The sequence below is a fragment of the Crocodylus siamensis genome, chromosome 3 (genome assembly GCF_052110815.1).
Source record: "Crocodylus siamensis isolate JL-2025a chromosome 3, ASM5211081v1, whole genome shotgun sequence".
NCBI classification, from domain to species: Eukaryota; Metazoa; Chordata; order Crocodylia; family Crocodylidae; genus Crocodylus; species Crocodylus siamensis.
The window spans coordinates 31,570,106-31,590,888 of record NC_143397.1 but is presented as its reverse complement, the minus strand read 5'-3'; positions in this window follow the sequence as shown (position 1 = coordinate 31,590,888).

The window sequence follows — 20,783 nt, the reverse complement described above, 5'->3', positions numbered from 1 at the left end:
CTTGTCCAGGTGATAGGTCACCTGGTCATAGAAGGAAATGAGATTGGTCAAACAAGACCTACCCGCAACAAACCTGTGCTGGCTGTCCCTTAGAATGTTAGCCTGGGCCAGTCCCTCAAGGATGGCCTCCTTAATAAACTTTTCTAAGATCTTCCCCAGGATAGAAGTCAGGCTAATGGGCCTGTAGTTAGCCGGATCCACTCTCCTCCCTTTTTTGAAGATCGGCACCACATTGGCCTTCTTCCAGTCTTCGGGCACTACACCAGAGCGCCAGGAGTTTTGAAAGATCCATGCTAGGGGCTGGGCTATGACGGTCGCCAGCTCCTTGAGTACCCTGGGGTGCAGATTGTCAGAGCCGGCTGACTTGAAGGTATCCAGCTTCTCAAGGGACTGATGAAAGACTGATGCAAAGTACCCATTTAATAGGTTGGCTTTTTCCTGGGCGTCAGTTGCCAGTTGCCCCATCTGGTTTAGCAGGGGTCTAACGTTGCCCTTGCTTTTCCTCCGGCTCCCCACATATCTGAAAAAGGACTTTTTGTTGTCCTTGATGCCTGAAGCTAGTTGGAGTTCAGTTGCAGCCTTGGCTTTCCTGGTTTGCTCCCTGCAGGACCGGACCAGTGCGGAGTAATCCTTCTTGGAGGTGAATCCCATCCTCCATCCTTTGTAGGCTTTCCTTTTAAGCCACAGGAGGTCCGCTAGGTCCCTGGAGAGCCAGGGGGGCTGCTGTGCCTTCTTGCTGCCTTTCCTCCGTGTTGGAATAGATTTAGCTTGTGCATTGAGGATCGCTTCCTTGAGGAGCAACCACTCTTCTTGAACTCCCATCTCCCTGGGGTCATGGTCCCTGAGGGCCTGACCAACTAGCCTCTTGAGCTTGTCAAAGTCGGCTTTTCTGAAGTCAAGGACTTCTGTGTTGCTGACTGACTTGCCAGCTTTACAGCGGATGGTGAAGGTGATCAGCTCGTGGTCGCTGTCACCCAGCTTCCCATCAATCACTAGGTCGCCGATTAGGTCGTCCTCCGTAGCCAGTACCAGGTCGAGCAGCGCTTTGCCTCTCGTTGGCCCATAGACTTCTTGAGTCAGGTAGAGGTCATCTAGAGACAGTTGAATTGAGGTCTGTTGTCTGTTTTCACAAACTGTGGAACCCCATGTCTAGCATGTGCAGTACAGAAAACAATCATGTTTGTATTATATGCTCTACATTTCACTTTATTATTCTCATAGTACACAGGTTTAGTTTTCGTTCTTTAACAATGCCTTCTGGTATTATATTGACCTGTGCCCCTGTATCTAATTTAAAAGTTAACATCATTCCATTGCTGTCCAGGGTGGTTGTCCAAACTTCAGAAGAACAAACTTCTTCTAGCATTGTGTCAATGAAGAATTCTTTTTCCTCATTGCTAGAGCATGCACCTGCTGTTTCTTGTGTGGTGCATCCTGCTCCTTTCTGCAAACTCTTGCAAAGTGATTGAACCTTTTGCATTTGTTGCAGCACTTACCAAATGCAGGGCACGGCATGGGTTTGTGGTAACCCCCACAGCATCTGCAGTTGACCATTCTTTCTTCAAGCAATTCTCTTTGGTCTCCATTTGCCTGCTTCATAGTGAGGTCCTTCTTTCTATATTGTTTGTGTGTTGCCTTAGGTTTTTGAGGTCTTGTAGTCCTGTCTAGTTCAGGTTGTTTTGTTTTTTTCCTCTATTTTCTGAAGCCTGGCATTTGTTATCCTGACTGCTTGGCACATTCTAACTGTCTTTTCCAAATTAAGCTGATCCTGATCTTCTAGCAGTCTTTTCCTGAGGCTTGTATCCCTTATGCCCAATACTATTTGGTCTCTGATCATGGATTCTTTTAGGTATCCAAAGTTGCATGTCTGGCTCAGAAGTCTGAAGTCTTTGACAAATTCTTCTATTGTCTCACATTCTTTCTGCTGTCTCATGTGGAAATTATACTGTTCAAAGATTTCATTTTGTTTGGGTATACTATATTCCTCAAACTTTTTTATTATTGTGCGATAGCTTTTCTGTTCCGCTTCTGACAGTTGTAGGCTATTATAAAGAGACAGAGCTTTTGGGCCTGCTATTTTTTTTAAAGCTTCCATGAATGAATCTTCCTTTGCTGTAGCTCCACTGCCATCATATATATGGTGAAGCTCTGCTTACATTTTTTCCAGTTTTCTGCTGCAATGCTGGACAGCTTTAACTCCTCTGGAATTGTGAGGTGCTCCATTTTTTTGTCTTCAGACCATGTGTAGTTCTCAAAAGACGAAGGACTTCTACTTATGGAACGATAAAACTTGTTTATTCAGAGGGCAGTACTCCACCTACTGTTCTGCTGTTTTCTCCTGCAATCCCCTGGCCACAACTTATACATAATGCTCTTAAAGGTATCCACACAGGAGGCTCCTGCTGGGGCCATGAGAAATAGCACCATTTTGTTTTGACTTCTGTTTCACCATTTCAAAGATACAGAATTTCATTTTGTCATTTTGTTTAATTTCACAGCACTGTTCCATTTCCATTTCATTTCATCAAAACTGTTTTGCTGTTTGACGTGTTTCAACGTTTCAGCCATGGTCTATAATGAGCAATCATGAAAATGCCTTAAAAATTGTCATTTCTTCCCTGATTTAGATGAAAATTGCAGGAATGGTAGCCCCTTCTGAGAGCATGAAGGCTGCCAAGTTTCAAGGATATAGATATAGAGGTTTGTGGGAAACTGCACCTCAAATTGTTCAAAGCAAAACTTGTGAAACTTGCTGGCAGAGGCAGCCTCCTGTCAGCCAGTATGCAGATCCAGGGGCACGCAACTCCGGGAGGGATGCAGGGCTGTGCCAGACTCCTCCTGGGAGTGCAGGCCCCTGGATCTGAGCGCTGGATGAAAGGAAGCTGCTGCTGCCTCCTGAGACCTGCACTGGGTGGAGAAGATTGCTGCTGCTGCTGCTGCTGCTGGTCCCAGGCAGTAATGGCAGCCTCCTGTCATCTGGCACACAGATCTGGAGGCCTGCACCCTCAGGGGGGCTGCAGGGCTGTGCCAGACTCCTCCCGGGAGTGTGGGCCCCTGGACCTGTGCACTAGATGACAGGAGGCTGCTGTTGCTGCTGCTGCTGCTGCCTGGGGTGAGCGGAAGCAGCAATCTTCCCTGGCGCTGGGCATCCACTGTGCCCAGCACCAGTCCCGGGAAGCAGCAGCAGCCTCCTCTCATCCAGCATGCAGATCTGGGGGCCTGCACCCCCAAGATGAGTCCAGCACAGCCCTGCAGCCCTCCCAGGGGTGCAGGCCCTGGATCTGTGCACTGGATAACAGGAGGCTGCTGCTGCCACCTGGAACCAGTGCTGAAGCCAAGTAAGTCTGGCTTTGAAACTCAAAATGTTTCAAAACTTTTGAAACGTTTCAAGTGCCCTCGTTTCATTTCAAAGCTGTTTTGAAGCCTTTTGTTTCATTTTGATTTTGCTGTTTTGAGCTTGAAACGTGTCAAAATAGCTTCAAAATGAAACACCCAATGAAATTTTGCACAGCCCTAGTTCCTGCATTGAACACTCTTCTTCATCATGCAGCTGCACGGAACAATATTGACATTAACAGGGTTCCACATGGATGCACACATCCAGAATTAATTGTAGGAACTGGGCCTACATCTTGAATTTGATTCTAGAAGTAGTAGCCTGGCCAAAATATAGTATGAAGCACTCTTTTCTGTCACAAAGAAGGTCCATCTTAGGGGGGCGCAATTTCTTATTGTATCTACTTCTTATTTTATCCATTCTGCTTTACTTGTTCTTTTTCATCTACTCCAGTAACTAAAGTGCTTGGGAGGATTGGATATGGGGCTCATACACAGCACTATTAAGTAAGGATGGAGCAAGAGAAGACTGTTTAAAAACAAAAGCTCCAGGAAGAAGTGGGAATCTAGTGCTGCCTTCTGTTAGAAACAATAATAAAAGCAGTTTGACCTTAATTAAAGCTGAGCTGTTGCAAATGGTAGGAATTTTTTTTGTACATCAGCTGAGTAGTTTTATCAAAAAGAACTGCTGGCCTGAGCATGGGGATAATGGAACAACAGGTAATGCAGAGTGTGGAAGACATGGAAAATTCCCTGGTGTCTGCTTCTAGCCTCAGGTTGAGATGAAGACAAATCCTCTGCCAGTGAAAACTGTTTCTAGTAGTAGTGTACACAAAATGCTTTGGCAGCCAGCCGGCAGTCAGTTTCTCATGCCAGATTCCTGTGACGTGGGCAGTGTAGGCCTGTTAGTTTTATGTACATAAAGCACAAAGACATCAATGATCGTTGTTGTTGTTGTTGTTGTCATTGCTGTTGTTACCACAGGGCTGGCAAATATTTTTATTTTCTGCAACAAGTCTTGGCAGGGCACAAGAACCAGCTGTGCATAGACGTGCACCTGTACAATACAAAAGCAAAACAAAAAACAGGCAATAAGTGAATAAAGATTTTTTTTTCCTGTTTAATGACAAATTGTCAAACATTTTAGATTTTCTAAGAGAGGGCTTCTTGAAAGGGTTCAGAAGCCAGCTGAGCACAGTGCGTCTAAATTCTAGAGAAAAAAGAAAGGGAAAGGAACAATATGTGAGTAAGGGGAGCTTTTCTCTCTCCTGTTTAAACCCAGTTTGGCAAATATTTTTATTTTCAGTGGAAAAAGTCACTTACTGCGCATTCACTTACTGCATACGATATAGAAGGCCAAGAAAATTTTACACATCCATGTTCCAAAAAACAGCCCCTTTATAGAGATCAATGCAATGCTTAAATAAGGCTAAAAAAACAAACTGAATGAAGAAAACAAAAGGTACAAAAAAATGTAATGTCATCCCATGCATTCTAGCTATCAGCTTCATAAATTAAGATGTGTAACTGAAAATTTCTCTGTTCTCTAAAACTCATTATAACTGCCCTTCTGTCATCCAGAAGGTAACCTGAAAAATCTTGTGTGCTATGATTTTTATCTCTGCTTACTGACTAGAAATATGACAGTCAGAAATGGTGAGAACAAGAAAATAAACTAATGAAGTGCCTTCATACTTCCAAAAAGTATAACATTAAGTGACAACTTTTTAAAGCCACTCACTATAATGCAAAGATATTCTGCAAATTGAGCTTAAGACCCATTTAGCAAAACTTTTCATACTATTCCCTAGGCGATTTTCCTGTGTTTCTACAATATTATTTTGTTTTCTTCTGTATGTCTACAGTTCGCTAATAAAATATTCTGTCATTAAAGAGAAAAAAGGGTGATAATGGAAAGTCTGTCAGGTGTGGGAATGTAACAGCCCAACATATTACAACACCTACCTGGCACACAGTCTATAAACAGTTCACGTGAAAACATAATGGCAGAAGGCACTGGAATAAAGCCTTAGACAGCCTTAGAATAATTGTCTCAGAAATAAAGTAGGTTGTTGATTAAGAAAGCTTGTTCCTCTGAATCATTTAGTCTTTAAGGTGACATTTTGCCCTACTGTCTTTTTGTCTCCAGACTAACATGGCTCTAACTAAACTCTTTACTCATGAAAAACTTAATAGGGATGGTACATGGGCTGGTTTGGTAGATCTCTCAGGTAGGCTTCATTTTAGGACTCATAGATCACCATAAAGCTGCCTTTTGTTGGGGAAAACCCAGAAGACGTGCCTTGTGTTGTACAAGATGGACACTGAAATGGAACAGAACATGTAGAGTAGGGTAACGTTTCAAGGCTTTCCTTGTTGTGATACAGTAGTTTCCCACAAAAAATCAACATTTAATTTGTCCTATTATTGATATATTAATGGTGTTTTCATTGTTCCTGCTATATTCTCACACCTGACAGGCTTTTCATTATCACCCTTACAGTCATTAGTATATGTAGGATTGAATCAAACCTACTGTCTTCATGTCTACCTTCAGTCTGCTTTAGATGCACTGTAAGCTTAATATAAACCTATCATTTTATTTGAAATGGGTGTTTTTATAACTGATTTACAATAAAATGGGCAAAGTGAACCTTATCAGAATCTTTCATGATGGAACTGCTTAAGGAGTAAATTATTCTGTAATTTGTTTCCAGGAACTGCTGAAAAATGTTAGAAGGCAAAAGGGGTCACATTGTGCTATCATGTGAATTCATAATGGCCCCAAACAGTTTGTGAATGACCATCCAAGGAGATAATTTATCTATTTTGATTTTCTCAATTGGAAATATTTGCCTTTATACTGTACCTTATTTACTCAAATATAAGATGATTCCCCCCCCCCAATAATTAAATTCTCTATATTTTTAAATTTGTAATAATTTTCTAGGTATAGAATCTAAGTAGAGAAAGGTTGCCTAGGTTTGCCTTGGCTTGCCATCTACAACTGTTACAGCAGGCAAAGCAGTGGCTAGGGAGTGATCAGGCAGTCTCCTTGCCCTCTGCCCCCCCTTCCTTGTTCCCCTTTAGCCTTCCTGCCCCTGTTCCTCATTACCAGCAGCCTCTGCCCCTTCCCCCACTCTCCCACAGTCGCTGCCTTTCCCCCTGCCCCCTTTACTGTCAGATGCTGCTCCAGCTGCTCCATCCTGTCCTGGAGCAAAGCATGTGGAAGCTCAGCCATTGCCTAGCCATGCAGCAGTGTTGGGGTTTCTGACCGACCATGTGGCCAAGGCAGCAGTGGCAGCACTACTGACTGGCCAGGCAGGAGAGTTTCCATGTGCTCTGTACCCAGGGGGAGACCCCAGCTCCAGTGGGAGCTGAGCTGCTCTTGGTCACTTGGGGAGGGAAGGGAGTGGGTAGGGGAGGGAGGGTAGAAGCTTCAGAGGGGAAGCAGGGAGGGAGACGCTGCTGTGGATCTGACTTTGGCTCCAACCCAGGCTCAGAGCCAGAGTCAGAGCCACAGCAGCTGCCTACTCCCCACTCTGCTTCATATGCAGATATAAGGCAAGGGTTTTTTCCCCCACCCATGTTGATTACATGGGAAAATCTCATCTTAAAGTCAAGTAAATACAGTAATTTCATTAAGTCTACTAACTGTATAATGCTACAGCTTAAATGACAGGTTGCTATAGAATGGCAAAATCTGAATATTCTTCAAAAGGGCAGAGTTTATATGAAAAATCTGGAGAAAAATATTAAAAACGCCAGGTTTACAGACTAACTTTTCTAGGAAATAATAATAAATAACCATTAGTTCTTTCATTTCTGTCATTATTAGATTACTCTGTTCACAAGGCCAACTTAAGAATGTTGGGGATGCATAAATGAGATGATTCTTTGGGTCCTTTCCTAAAGTGCAACTGATTAATTATACATTAAAATAAAATATACAGGAGTGGTTCCCACAGTTTTCATTTGGTGACCCCACTTCCAGGCTTGCGACCCCACTTCCATTTGTACTTCTGAGCCAGTGACCCCACTTCTAGTTGCAAGCCCTACTTTGGCAATTGAATTTCTGTGAAGTTCATTACCCTACTCTTAAAGGCTGTGACCCAGGTTGAGGTCAAGACTCCTAGTTTGCAAGCACTGATACAGGGCTGGAAATACGAGTCCTGCACATGAACTAGTTACAGAAATAGAACCAGAGCAGTGGTACTGGTATTCAGTCTATTGATTTAATTTTCAAGCAATCTCCAAAATGAAAACATTTTTGTAAATGAAATCTGAGTTTCTTTCAGAAGGATCACTTGTAGTGTGGACTTTGCAGGACCTAGTAACTGACTTTCTTAGTCCCATTACTTTTTTTAAAAAATTTTGTTAACACTGCTTTGAACAGGGGCTAAGCACGCGGCACAGGTCAAGTAGGAGAGGGTAGAGGCACAAGGGACTAAGTCAAAAAGACAGCTACAAGGATCAGGGGATGCATTAAAGTGTTATGGTAATAGCATAGATAACATGAAGAGAGATAATATTACAGTTGTAAGAGATAACATCAAGTTGTTTGTAGACAGCATGCTCTAAAAGGAATTCTTGAAGAAACAGTAACTAGGATAATATTATGTTCTTATTGTGCACAATGAGTGAAATACCAAGTCAATGGGACTTTTGCTACTAAGTTCAATGGAGATAGAATTACAACCAGACACTTCAGTCTTGATTCTTATTTAGTAGATGAACAGTTTCTTTCTTTATTTTTTAATTACATTATCAGTGTGGGTATTTGTAAAACACTGATTTTGCAGTGATAACAAAATTGCAAGATTTATTATAGCAGTTTTTTAATAAACAAAAATTCCCCTGCATTATTATATAATTAAATCTGATCAACTTGTTATTTAGCCTTTATGCCTATGCACATTTCTTAGCTTAAACGTACAGTAACTTCGTCATCATTATCAGAGTAATTTCTACATAACAACAAAATGTTCTTCATGAGTTTCTGCAGATTATTAGGCACAACATTTACATGCTTTCCTGCATTATTAGACCTGCCCAGCTGCTTGTCCCACCATTATTTTTTAACCAACATATTTATTATACAAAATATGCCATTTTCTATTTCTTGTTGAAAGGCTATAATTTTTCATGATTTTTACTAAGTCGACTTCATTGACTACAGCAATGCACACAGCTCTGCCGCTTACTTCTAACACACTCTAACACCTGCTTTTTCAATACTTTTATTGCACTGAAAGCTAGATTGCTTCATTCAAAGGATGTATGTTCCTAGATGTGATGGATGTATGTTCCTAGATGTGACTGCAGGAATCAAAAGTAAAAGAAAATAATGAACAGAAAGGTTCTTTGTAGCAAAGAGGCCACAAACAGATGTAGTCCTGATATAAAATAATCATATCTGAAACAGAGTCGTACATCAAATTATAATCCCCAAGACTGTAATATTCAGACATAGTGCCAAACAGATGAACGGATTTACTTCCACTATGCCTTCAAAATTTCTCGACAATATTTTTATGAAAGCACTTTCCTTCAGAAAATCTAACATAGTCTTAAAACATTGTCTTTAATATACATCTTGTACAATTAATAATCTTGTTGAGAATTACACAGTTTATGGGAACCTGGTGTGTGTTGACGGAGCTAAGCCAATAAAACCTTCTGATTTACTCAAAAACAAGTATAGTTTCACTAAAGACAAAATGTTGTGGAATTGTATTTGTCTGAATGAAGTTTTCACCAGGAAAATTTCTGGGTCCAGAGTTCTTTAGTTACTTACTGTAAGTAAAGGAATGAGGAGTAATTGATCATGCCCATCAGTGGTATCCTCAGATACATTCAAATGGAAGCAGTGTAAGGTCCTGTCAGACCAACCTGGTGGCCTTTTACGATCAGATCATCAGATCATTAGATGCAGGGGTAGCAGTGGATATAATCTTCCTGGACTTCCAGAAGGCTTTTGACACTGTCTCTCACCCCGTTCTCATTAAGAAACTGGGGGACTGTGGTGTAGACACCCACACAGTCAAATGGCTTGCCAATTGGCTGGTGGGCCGCACCCAAAGGGAGGTAGTGGATGGGTCCTTCTCAACCGGGTGCCGCAGGGCTCGGTCCTCGGGCCCGCACTGTTCAACATCTTCATCAGTGATTTGGATGAGGGGGTAAAAAGCACCCTGTTCAAATTTGCTGATGACACTAAGATGTCGGGGGACGTGGGCACATTGGAAGGATGCAACAGGCTAGAATCAGACCTCGACAGGTTACAAGGGTGGGGGGACAAGAATAGGATGGGTTTCAACACAGACAAGTGCAAGGTGATGCACCTCGGGAGAAACAACCGGCACCATACCTACAGGTTGGGGAACTCCCCTCTTATCAGCAGGGAGGCGGAAAGGGATCTGGGGGTCATCATTGACTCCAAGATGAACATGGGCCGGCAGTGTGGAGAGGCAGTCAGGAAGGCCAACCGCACCTCGGCATGCATCCACAGATGCATCTCGAGCAGGTCCAAGGAGGTGATCCTCCCCCCCTATGCGGCACTGGTCAGGCCACAGCTGGAGTACTGCGTCCAGTTCTGGGTGCTGCACTTCAAGAGGGATGTCGACAGCATGGAGAGGGTCCAGAGGAGGGCCACTCGTATGATCAGGGGACAGCAGGGCAGGCCCTATGAGGACAGGCTGCGGGACCTGAACCTGTTCAGCCTCCAAAAGAGAAGGCTGAGCGGGGATCTTGTGGCCTGTTAGAAACTAGTCAGGGGGGATCAGCAGGCATTGGGGGAGTCCCTGTTCCCCCGAGCACCACCAGGAGTGACCAGGAATAGCGGTCACAAGCTGGCAGAGGGTAGATTCAGGCTAGATATCAGGAGGCGCTACTTCACAGTCAGGGTGGCTAGGTCTGGAACCAGCTTCCAAGAAAAGTGGTGCAGGCTCCTACCCTGGGGGTGTTTAAGAGGAGGTTAGATGAACATCTTGCTGGGGTCATTTGACCCCAGTACCCTTTCCTGCCATGGCAGGGGGTCGGACTAGATGATCTGCTCAGGTCCCTTCCGACCCTACAAACTATGAAACTATGAAACTACTTGTCATGCTTTAGGAGGGCTAATTAGGAATTCTGGATGATAGTGCCCATTACCCTGCATACATCCTAGTTAGTCTGTCCACAGCATACAATGGCAGTTATACTGTTTTATTTTAGGAGGCAACTTGGACAAAACAGGGCAATGTGCTTACAAGCAAAATTACCAGATCTCTTACATTTATTGTATATGCCTGTATTGGTCATGATGCTTTTAAGCAGTTTCTTGCATTAAGCCACTATCTCGGATAACACATTGAGTCAAATTAATTTGTCAGTTTGTTAAGGCAATACCTTTACTTTTGGTAAAAGACCAAAATGCACAGAGACTGAGAAATGCAAGGTACACAAAAATGGAAACTGAAGATTTTCGGGGGGTGAAAATTTTTATGAGTTCTTATTTTATCGAAACCAAAAGCTCAGTATCTTTGCCATTTAAGTCAGTGGAACGACTCTGCTCACCTTGTGCTGTAAAAGTATTTGTTTAACTGTATCATTTCCCCCCATTTTAGTGCTTACTTTAATTTCTGTCCTGTCTTATGAGCTGTGTAGAACTGCATAATTTCTATCAGTTGTTTGGGTCTCTGAAAGAAAAAATTTTTAATGGACCTTTTTTTTAAAAGGGTCAGAATACAGGCATACCTTGTTTTATTGCGCTTTGCTTTATTGCGCTTTGCAGATATCGCGTTTTTTACAAATTGAAGGTTTGTGGCAACCCTGCATCAAGCAAGTCTATCGGTGCCATTTTTCCATCGGTTAGCATTTTTTAGACTACAGTATAGTGTAAACATAACTCTTATATGCACTGGGAAACCAAAAAATTCGTGTGACTCGCTTTATTGCGGTGGTCTGGAACTGAACCCGCAATATCTCCAAGGTATGCGTGTATTTATTTTGAATTTTGTTAGTGTCCTTTCAGAAATTATAGAAATTAACAGAAGAAAAAATCATAAATTTAACAAGCTGTAAAACTGTGAATGGCAAAGATGTTAGAAAGTAAGATGAGTAGGTGTAAACCTTTTTTTCTGCCCAAAGCTGATTAACTGGTAGTTGGATATTGCTTTGAATAGCTTGGAAAGGTTCAAGTTATATCGGACATAGTGAATGAGAGTAATGATATATGCTTCATTCACCAAAGAAACAAATGTTTTGTTTCCCTACTCTTATTCTGTACTTTGCAGGTACCTACAGTGATATAATATACACTAGTATTATTGTAAAACAAGAGTTTATTACATGGCTAAGTAAGTTGATCTTTGTAAAAGTGCACAAGTGCATTGAAATAAAATAAAAACTACTTAATCCAATCTTCCCTCATACAATTTCTTTCAAGGAGAACAGACACAGCCTGTTAAAATAACAAAGAATGTAGAGTTTCCATTCATGGACAAAGTGTCCTCATTCAAACTCACATTCTAAAGCTACCTTTCCTCTCTTCTCAGCTTTCTTTGCATCAGAGAAATGTGATTCCATGGAACCTCCAGTGATTTTGTTTTCTGTTAACAGGCAGAGCTTTTCAAGCCTTGCAGACCTGGTGACACTTAAATGGCCCACACTTTGGATTGTCTTGTTGTGTGGAAAAGGTAGATAAAGGGAGGAGGAGAAACATAAAACAGGTGGGTAAGGGCAAAGTGGCATTCACAAATGTTTCTTAGATCAGAGCCAGGTTAAGGATCATTTCTGTGATAAAACAATTGCTTTATTGAAATGATTTCACACAAGGTGTTATATTACTCATGAAGTCCTGAGAAATCTGTAAAATCTGGCAGGCTCATCGTGCAGGAAAAAAAGGTAAGATCTTCTAAACTTTTAGACAGGAAATCAACAGCAACTAATATAGTTTAATGGTAATTAGTCTAGTACGTGCTTCCTGCAGAAGTGGTGCCAATAATACCATGTAGTAACTGCTGTAAAATGCCAACATCTTTGGCTGAGTTAGGGATTAGGTGGAAGCTTTTAGAACTGTACTTGGCTCGATATCTAGGTCACTCCTGTAATAGCTTTATAAATTAATTTTACAACATATGGTCTGCAAGATTCCTTGTAGGGAATCCTGAACAAGGCACACTTTCTGTTTATATGTGGATTCATACCAGCATTTTGTTCATCTGCATTTTAAATTAATGTAACAAAAAGATTGTTGTCTGTTGACATTAGAATGTTATTACAATACATCTCTTGTGCAATGATACAACAAAATCAGAGAAGTAGGTTAGAATATAAAAAAGAAATAGCTTGCTTATAGTCAGACTTCATAAAGTAATAGCAAACCAGAAAAAATGGATGGAATCTTTATTTTAATAGATCAGGCTGAAACAGTTATGGAAAATACATAATATATATATATATATTGTGTGTGTATATATCTTGTTTAGGCACGCCTGTATGTATTCATGTGTCTCTGTATATATGTATATTCTGAAGATTTTCCCAATTCAAGAACATTAAAAAGTAAAAGTCTAACTTATTCTTGAAGTTAGTTACAAATCCTTTTTGGGCTAGAATGTACAGAAAAGGTTCATCACAAGAGCATGATAACTTCACCTTCTCTTCAGTATGGTTTCATCACCTTTTCTCCAAATTCAATTTCCACCCACATAGGATTGAGAGTTTAACCTTAGAGCATTACCAAATGTTGTTAAAAATTGTTTAAAAATCTGACATTATATGGCCTTGGGTAGGAATAATTCTCAGTGGGGACCAATCAAAGAGGAATCTGTCCTGGTGGTAAGTGATAATGGGTGATTACTGTGGTGAGGCTGAAAGGAATCATATCGGTTTCTGAAACTAGACAAAAAGTGTTTTGAGTCATGACTGGTTGCTAGAGCAGTAATTATCAGTTAAAATGGGATTTGCTGGGTAAAAACTGTTAAATGTAAAAAAGACAGGAAACCAGTTGGAAGGGATAAAAATGCAGAGGGTAGAAGAAAAAGGAAGAAATGGTTCAGGAAAAGGTCAGATGCCAAAGACTATTTTGTGCTTAGCTAACAGTGGCAGAGAAGACATTGCAGTCTGCAGTAGAACTGAATTATATATGTTATTTTCTTCATAGCTCCACCTAAGGGGAATTCTAGTTAAAACAGAGCCTAGAAACCCAATCTTTGGAAGTAGGAAGGATGGTCCAGTGGTGAGGATATCCATATGAGACTCAAGAGATCTGTACTCAGGTCTTTGCTCTGTCACCGACTTTCTGTGTGGCCTTTGGCAAGTTAGTTAAGGAAAGATACACAAAAGAATACAGGTACCTCATTCCCACTTACCTTCCACCTCCAAAAATGCAACCCTCAAAACCCAACTCAGTTGCTGCCTGAACTTAGAGGCACTGAAGTTCTCAATACCAACATGTCTCAGTAACCTAAAATTCAGCCTCTGGACATGACCAGAAGTATCTCGGTTTCAACAGTGTTGAGCAGCTTTGTACCTATCTTATAACTAGGTCTCACTAGGCACTTCTACATGCATACCTAGGGCACCATTGTTACTGTGCCGTCATTTACTAAATGATGGCACAGTAATGGCCTGCACTTCATTGTGCCAGCAGCACATGGTTATATTGCTATGACGATGTAGTTGTGGCATCATGGTTTGTGCCTGCCAATGCTACATCACCATAGCACATTGCCTTGGTGACATGGCATCTTATGTAGATGTACCCATTGGAATATATAAACTAGGTATTCGTCACCTATGGTGCCTGATGGACTTGATTTGGTAGGTATGCTCAGAGTCTTGGCTCAAAACAAAGCCAGTGAATGACACACTCCCTCCCCACAAAACACCGACAGACTCTCCCTGTGTCTGAAGAAGGGCATCTGTGCCCAAAAGCTTGCAAAGAACAATTTTTCCAACTATTTAGTTGGTCTAATAAAAGATATCACATTTACCCAAAGAACCTGGCTCCCCTCCCCATGACTCTCTGATAGCTAAGTAATTAGATTACTCTCCTCAGATTCAGAATGCCTCTATTCAAGTATCTTTTCTGATGAGAAGATTCATTCCCACACCCCCACAGGAATATCCAAACCCTTTCACTATAGGCTTTCTTCAGAGGTGGGATGGGTACTTTTCCTTCCTTCTTTTGAAGTTGTTTCACTTTGCACTTAAATATTTCTTGGGCAGAGAAAATGAGACAACACAAGACTCGCCTAGTGGTTAAGGCACTCACCAAGCAGGGAGGGTCCTGGGTTTGAGTTTCCTTCAATAACTCTTTAACCAGTTTGAATTAAATAATCACTGGAAAGGAAACTGGAACTCAGAGCTCCCCATCCTCCAAGGAGTGCTCTAACCACTAGGCTAGAGAATCGCATTCACCTTTGTATTCTCTCATGCACCAGATAATTAAGTGTTCCTCCCAAAAAGGAACTGAGTTAACAGGATGGAGTCAGAGTGCTCCCCTAACAATAGGCTGCAGCCCAGGGGCTAGGGGACCAATGTTTCCTCTAAGGAGTAGCAGTCCATGAGCACGCCGCTTTGGTGCATGAGTATGCTGCTTCAGTCCCACCTACCCCTTTCGGCGCAGTCCGCCGGTAAGTGTCCCACAGTAAGTGTCCCACTGTAAGTGTCCAGATGGGAGCGGGCAGGGTTCAGACACCACCTTGCTCCATGCTAACTGCTGCCCAGAGCAGTGTAGTAGAGTGCTGTGAGGCAGCCATGGGCTGGACACAATTAAGTGGTAAAACTGATGCTGTGGCCCAGCCATGGGCCAGACACAATCAACTGATAGAACTGAAAGGCAGGCACCGGGGCCAAAGGTAAGCTCCTCACTCCTCACGCAGGGCAGGCAGCAGCTCCTCCCCGAGGTGAGGCAAGGCAGGGCTGGGGGCTGGTGCGGGCTCTGCCGGCTCTAGGGAGCTGTTCCACAGCCTCCATCAGCTCCGGGGAACTGCTCCGCTCTCCAGCCCTGATGCTATGTGCCTCCTCACTCTCCAACTTGATGCGGGGGTGCAGAGCAGTTCCCTGGAGCCAGTGGAGCCTGTGCCAGCCCTCGGCCCCACCTCACTTTGCCTCGCCTCGCCTCGGTGAGGAGCTGCTGCCTGCCCTGCATGAAGAGTGAGGAGCTTACCTTCAGTAAGTGTCCCACACCGGCCCCGGTGCCTCTGCTGCACTCCACGCCCAGCTCCTCTCCAGGCAGGTGCATGGCATTAAACAGTTGGTGCACGCAGCTTAGAGGCAACCTTGTCGGTGACTCCTGTGGGAGGTGGATGATGTAAATTCAAATAACTTCTGGTGCAAGAGAGAGAACTGAACACATCTACAACCTAAGTGAGTGTTTAACAGCTCCACTATTGGATAAATGGCCGAGGAAGCATAAGAACCGACTGCCTTTTAGTAGAGAGCACTGTTCTGGCATTGGATTGGTATTTGAAATAAAAGGCTTTTGACTTCCAACAGGATAAGAAACTGGGCTCTGAATTCTGAATGGAGGCAGACATCTCCCTGAAGCTTAGTGTAAGCCCAAAGGTGGATCATGTTCTAAGGTACACCTTTGTGATCAGCAGTGGTCACCTTAGGTGGTGCTCTTTTCATTCTGCCAGAATGCTATTCTGACCTGGCATATTGTATTGCATAAGGAACCTCAGCACTTACTTCAAGGTGGAGGACTTGACCACAGGGCCTAGCTTAATTAAACAAGCTTTTGGATAAGCCTGCAGTCTCTCTGTGCCTCAGTTCTTCATTTAAGTTAATCGCAGCACCCTAGCCCACATGGATGTTATGAAGAAAACACATATACAAAGATTGTGAGATGCTCATATAATGTTGTGATGAGGGATTCTTTCAGTATTTCTCCAATCCTTTCAGTGCAAAATACATAGCTCATAAAATAAAATAAAATAGCCCCATGACAATTACAATTACAACTACAATTAGCAATTACAAAATGGGATAAATATCCCATTCACAGCAAACAGACAGACTCACCCCCAATCACACCTTCTAAATTCTCTTTCATGCTTTGCCCTGTGGAAAGAGAGTAAGGATTCTTCTCTGCAGACTTTCCTGCTATTTGGAGCTCTTCTAAGCAGCCAACAATGCCAGCAGCAATTAATCCTTAAGTTAGACTATTTCTGCCAAATTCCCTAAAAACAGTGATTAGAGAGAATTTCATATAATGAACATAGTAGTCAAGTCTTCATTACCTTAACAAACACATTAATTGACACATAATAATGAAATGCTATAAAGTTTCTAAGCAAGACAGATTTTGTTTGGGGATTTATTCCCTGTCTTCATTTTTATTCCATTTTGTAATTACTATTTGTAATTGTAATTGCCATTGGGCTATTTTATTTTATTTGATGAGCTATGCATTTTGCACTGAAAGTATTAGATATACTTTAAAAGGCAAGTTTTGTTTTCTCAAAATTAACTCTTGCCTTTAGAGTAAATTATGCATGATAAAAAAAGATGGGACACAGAGTCACTGTTTGGTCATCTGAATTGGCTTCAGGCAAGACTTCAGAGTTCAGATTTGAGCCCAAGTACAAGTTAGGCGTGGGTTCAGATTGAACAATGGTGAACTCTTGGTAGCTCTTTTCATAAGATTTTAGCCCTTACCTACTGAAATGCCTCAAAATCTCATGATATCTTTGCCAATTTAGACTATTAATTCAGAAAATAGGGGAAATGTGACTGAACTCAAATAAATGATAAATTAGATAGTATATTATTATTCCCATGTGTATTCAACTCTGTTTTGTGAAATAAAGCCACTACCAACCCCATAATATCCCCACACTCAGTTACAGAAAAACAAAAGCTGCCTTTCAGGGATGCAGTCACCATCAGGGCTGATCTTGTCAGATCTTACAAGCAGCTATCTTACACTAATCACCTGAAAGAAAACCACCCTGGCCAGGAACTAGATGCATGACCTACTAATTGCCAGGTCAGCAACCAGGGCGTACTGTGTTCACAAGGACAGCTCAACAAATAGTATTGCTAATAATAAACTTTGACTCGGATAGCACCAAGTACAATAGATAGAATGACTTCCATAATTTCCCATTTGCTTTATTACTTAATTTACCTTTTGGTATTTTTTTCTGACAGCATCATTTAATTTAATTGCTTTATAGATTCATATTATAGTTGACAGATAAAAATAATTTCACATTCCAAGCTGGTGCAGGTTGGTTTAGTACTCAGTTTAAAAAAAGGCAATTAATGGAAATTGGTGTGGTGCACAAAAGAATAAAAATAATCGAGAAAATTAATTGGTTAGCAATAATCAGGGTAATCATAATAGCAATGTGAATTATTTTCATAATGCTAAGTCTTTTTGTGGGACCAGTGAAATTTATGGCACAATGGTTCTTACTAAGGACTTGATTTACAGTTTGTAGGTTTGGGCATAAATAAATTAAATGATGCTGTCAGAAAAAAGCCCGCCAAGCCCCTGCTCCCCTGAAGCCCCCCAGAGACCCCCCCAGCAACCGCAGAGCACCCTGCCGACCCCCAGCACAGCCGAAGGCAAGCAGGGCCCATGGTGAGAGGGGATTAACCCCTCACTGAGTGGGAAGAGGCGGCTGAGTGGAGCCAGGCCAGGTCATGGCCCACCCAGGCCCCTACTTCGCCTAGCCCCCCAGAGAGCCACGCGACCAGAGCTGCGTGAACAGGCTGCACAAACAGGCACACTTGCCTGCCGGCGCATAAGTTAGTGCAGAGTTCACGCGGGAGGGCACGCAGGAGGGCCCGAGACCCTGCCTGTGAATCCCCTGGGGTAGACAGTCCCAGCTGTAGCCAACCTACCAGAGACATGACATGGATGGGCACACATCGCACTGCGAGGGTCCCCTCAGGCTCTGCAGCCCCCACCCCTGGCATCTCAGAGATGGCCACCCAGACGGAGCCCATGGTTCCAGGCTCCATGCAGACGAAGCTCCTGGCTCTTGGCTGTGCAAGCTGCCTGTCCCTTTTTCGGGCTCTGGTGGCCGGTAGCATGGCCACCTCCCCGTGTGGGTTCTGCTTCGTTTTGGGGTCTCTGGCATGCCAGCTGGAGGAGCTCCAGGCCACAGTCCAGAGACTGCGTGCCATCAGGGACTGTGAGCAGGAGATTGACTCCTACTGCCAGGCCCTTCTCCCCTGGGAGCCAGAGGTAGACCACCGTCTCCCTCCAAGACAAAGGAGGACTCCAGGACCTCCCACTCTGTCCAGTCAGGGGCATGGACCAAGTTGGTCAAGGGCCCTAAGGCCCGCCGCACCAAGGCCCCTGCCCCACCAGAGCTTAGCAACAGGTACACAACTCTTGCTGCTCCAGCAGAGCCTGCTGAGTTGCCAGCTCCCACAGACAACACAGGCTTAACTGCAGCTACCGCCCCCGCGCTCCCCAAGACAAAACATAAGGTGTTTGTTGTGGGATACTCCATCCTGAGGGGGTCTGGGAGGGTAATCTGCCACCCCGACCCCTTAGCCCAGGAAGTCTGATGCTTCCCAGGGGCCCACATACAGGACATTGTGGAGAAGATCCCAAAGCTCCTCCACCCCACAGACCACTATCCTATGCTCCTTATTCATGTGGGCACCATGAGGTGCTACAGGGATTTGGGAGCGGGGCTAAAGGGTTTGGGGACACAGGTGGTGTTCTCGTTGATCCTCCCAGTCTTGGGCTATGGGCTGAGGAGGGAGAGGAGGATCCACATAGTCAACCAAAGACTGTGGCACTGGTGTCATCAGGAAGGCTTTGGCTTCCATGACCATAGTCCGCTCTTTGGCAAGAGAGACAGCGAGCTGCTGGGAAGAGAGGGTCTGGGGAGGAGGGTCTTCTCAGCCAGACTGGCTGACCTGCTCCACCGACTTTAAACTAAGCCCGTTGGGGGACGGGGGAGCTACCGCCACTGCTGGCCCGCTAAGCAACCCTTGCAAAGCCAGCAGGCCAAGGCACTTAAGGGAGCCCTCCCTTACCCCAGCTCTGCTACAATCTATGTGCAAGGCAAGAGCCCCCAAGGGGACACTTGCCTGCCTGTACACAAATGCCAGGACCTTGGGGAATAAGCAGGAGGAGCTCATCCTCCTGCTCAATGCAAATAATTATGATGTCATAGGGATAACAGAGACCTGGTGGGACTCCACCCATGACTGGACCTTGAGTATAGATGGCTATACCCTGTACAGGAGGGATCAGGTAGATAAAAGGAGAGGGGGTGTAGCTCTCTGTGTTAAGGAAAGCTACATGTCCCTGCAAACTGACATTGGCGACCAGGGTGGATGACTGGAGACCCTCTGGGTTAAAATCCATTGGGAATATGGCACAGGGGACACAATGGTGGGAGTCTAATACAGACCTCCCGCCCAAAGTCCTGAGCTTGACCAGGAGTTCACCCGGGAACTGGATGAGGCCGCATGCTCCAGGACCATGGTTGCCATGGGTTACTTCAATTACCCAGACATCTCATGGGAGGATCACTCAGCAAAATCTGAGCAGTCGCAAAGCTTCCTCTCGTGTGTGGATGACCTCTACCTGACTCAAGAAGTCTAAGGGCCAGCCAACAAGAGGCAAAGCACCACTCGACCTGATACTGACTACAGAGGATGACCTAATTGGTGACCTAGTGATCGATGGGAAGCTGGGTGACAGCGACCACGAGCTGATCACCTTCACTATCCACCGTAAAGCTGGCAAGTCAGTCAGCAACACAGAAGTCCTTGACTTCAGAAAAGCCGACTTTGACAAGCTTAGGAGGTTTGTCAGTCAGGCCCTAAGGGACCATGACCCCAGGGAGAGGGGAGTTCAAGAAGAGTGGTTGCTCCTCAAGGGAGAGATCCTCAATGCACAAGCTAAGTCTATTCCATCTCAGAGGAAAGGCAGCAAGAGGGCACAGCAGCCCCTCAGGCTCTCCAGGGACCTAGCAGACCTCCTGAGGCTAAAAAGAAAGGCCTACAAAGGATGGACGATGGGATTCACCTTCAAGGAGGATTATTATGCACTGGTCCAGTCCTGTAGGGAGCAAACCAGGAAAGCCAAGGCTGCAACTGAACTCCAACTAGCTATGAGCATCAAGGACAATAAAAAGTCCTTTTTCAGATATGTGGGGAGCCAGAGGAAAAGCAAGGGCAACACTGGACCCCTTCTGAACCAGATGGGGCAACTGACAACTGACGCCCAGGAAAAAGCCAACCTATAAAATGGGTACTTTGCATCGGTCTTTCATCAGTCCCATGGGATGCCCGCTATGGGACAGGGAGGTCTGGGTGAGGGAGATCCCCTGCCCTCCATTAATGCTGACCTCATGAAAGAAAGGAACATCTTGAGAAGCTGGATACCTTCAAGTCAGCCAGCCCTGACAATCTGCACCCCAGCGTACTCAAGGAGCTGGTGAGGATCATAGCCCAGCCCCTGGCACAGATCTTTCAAAACT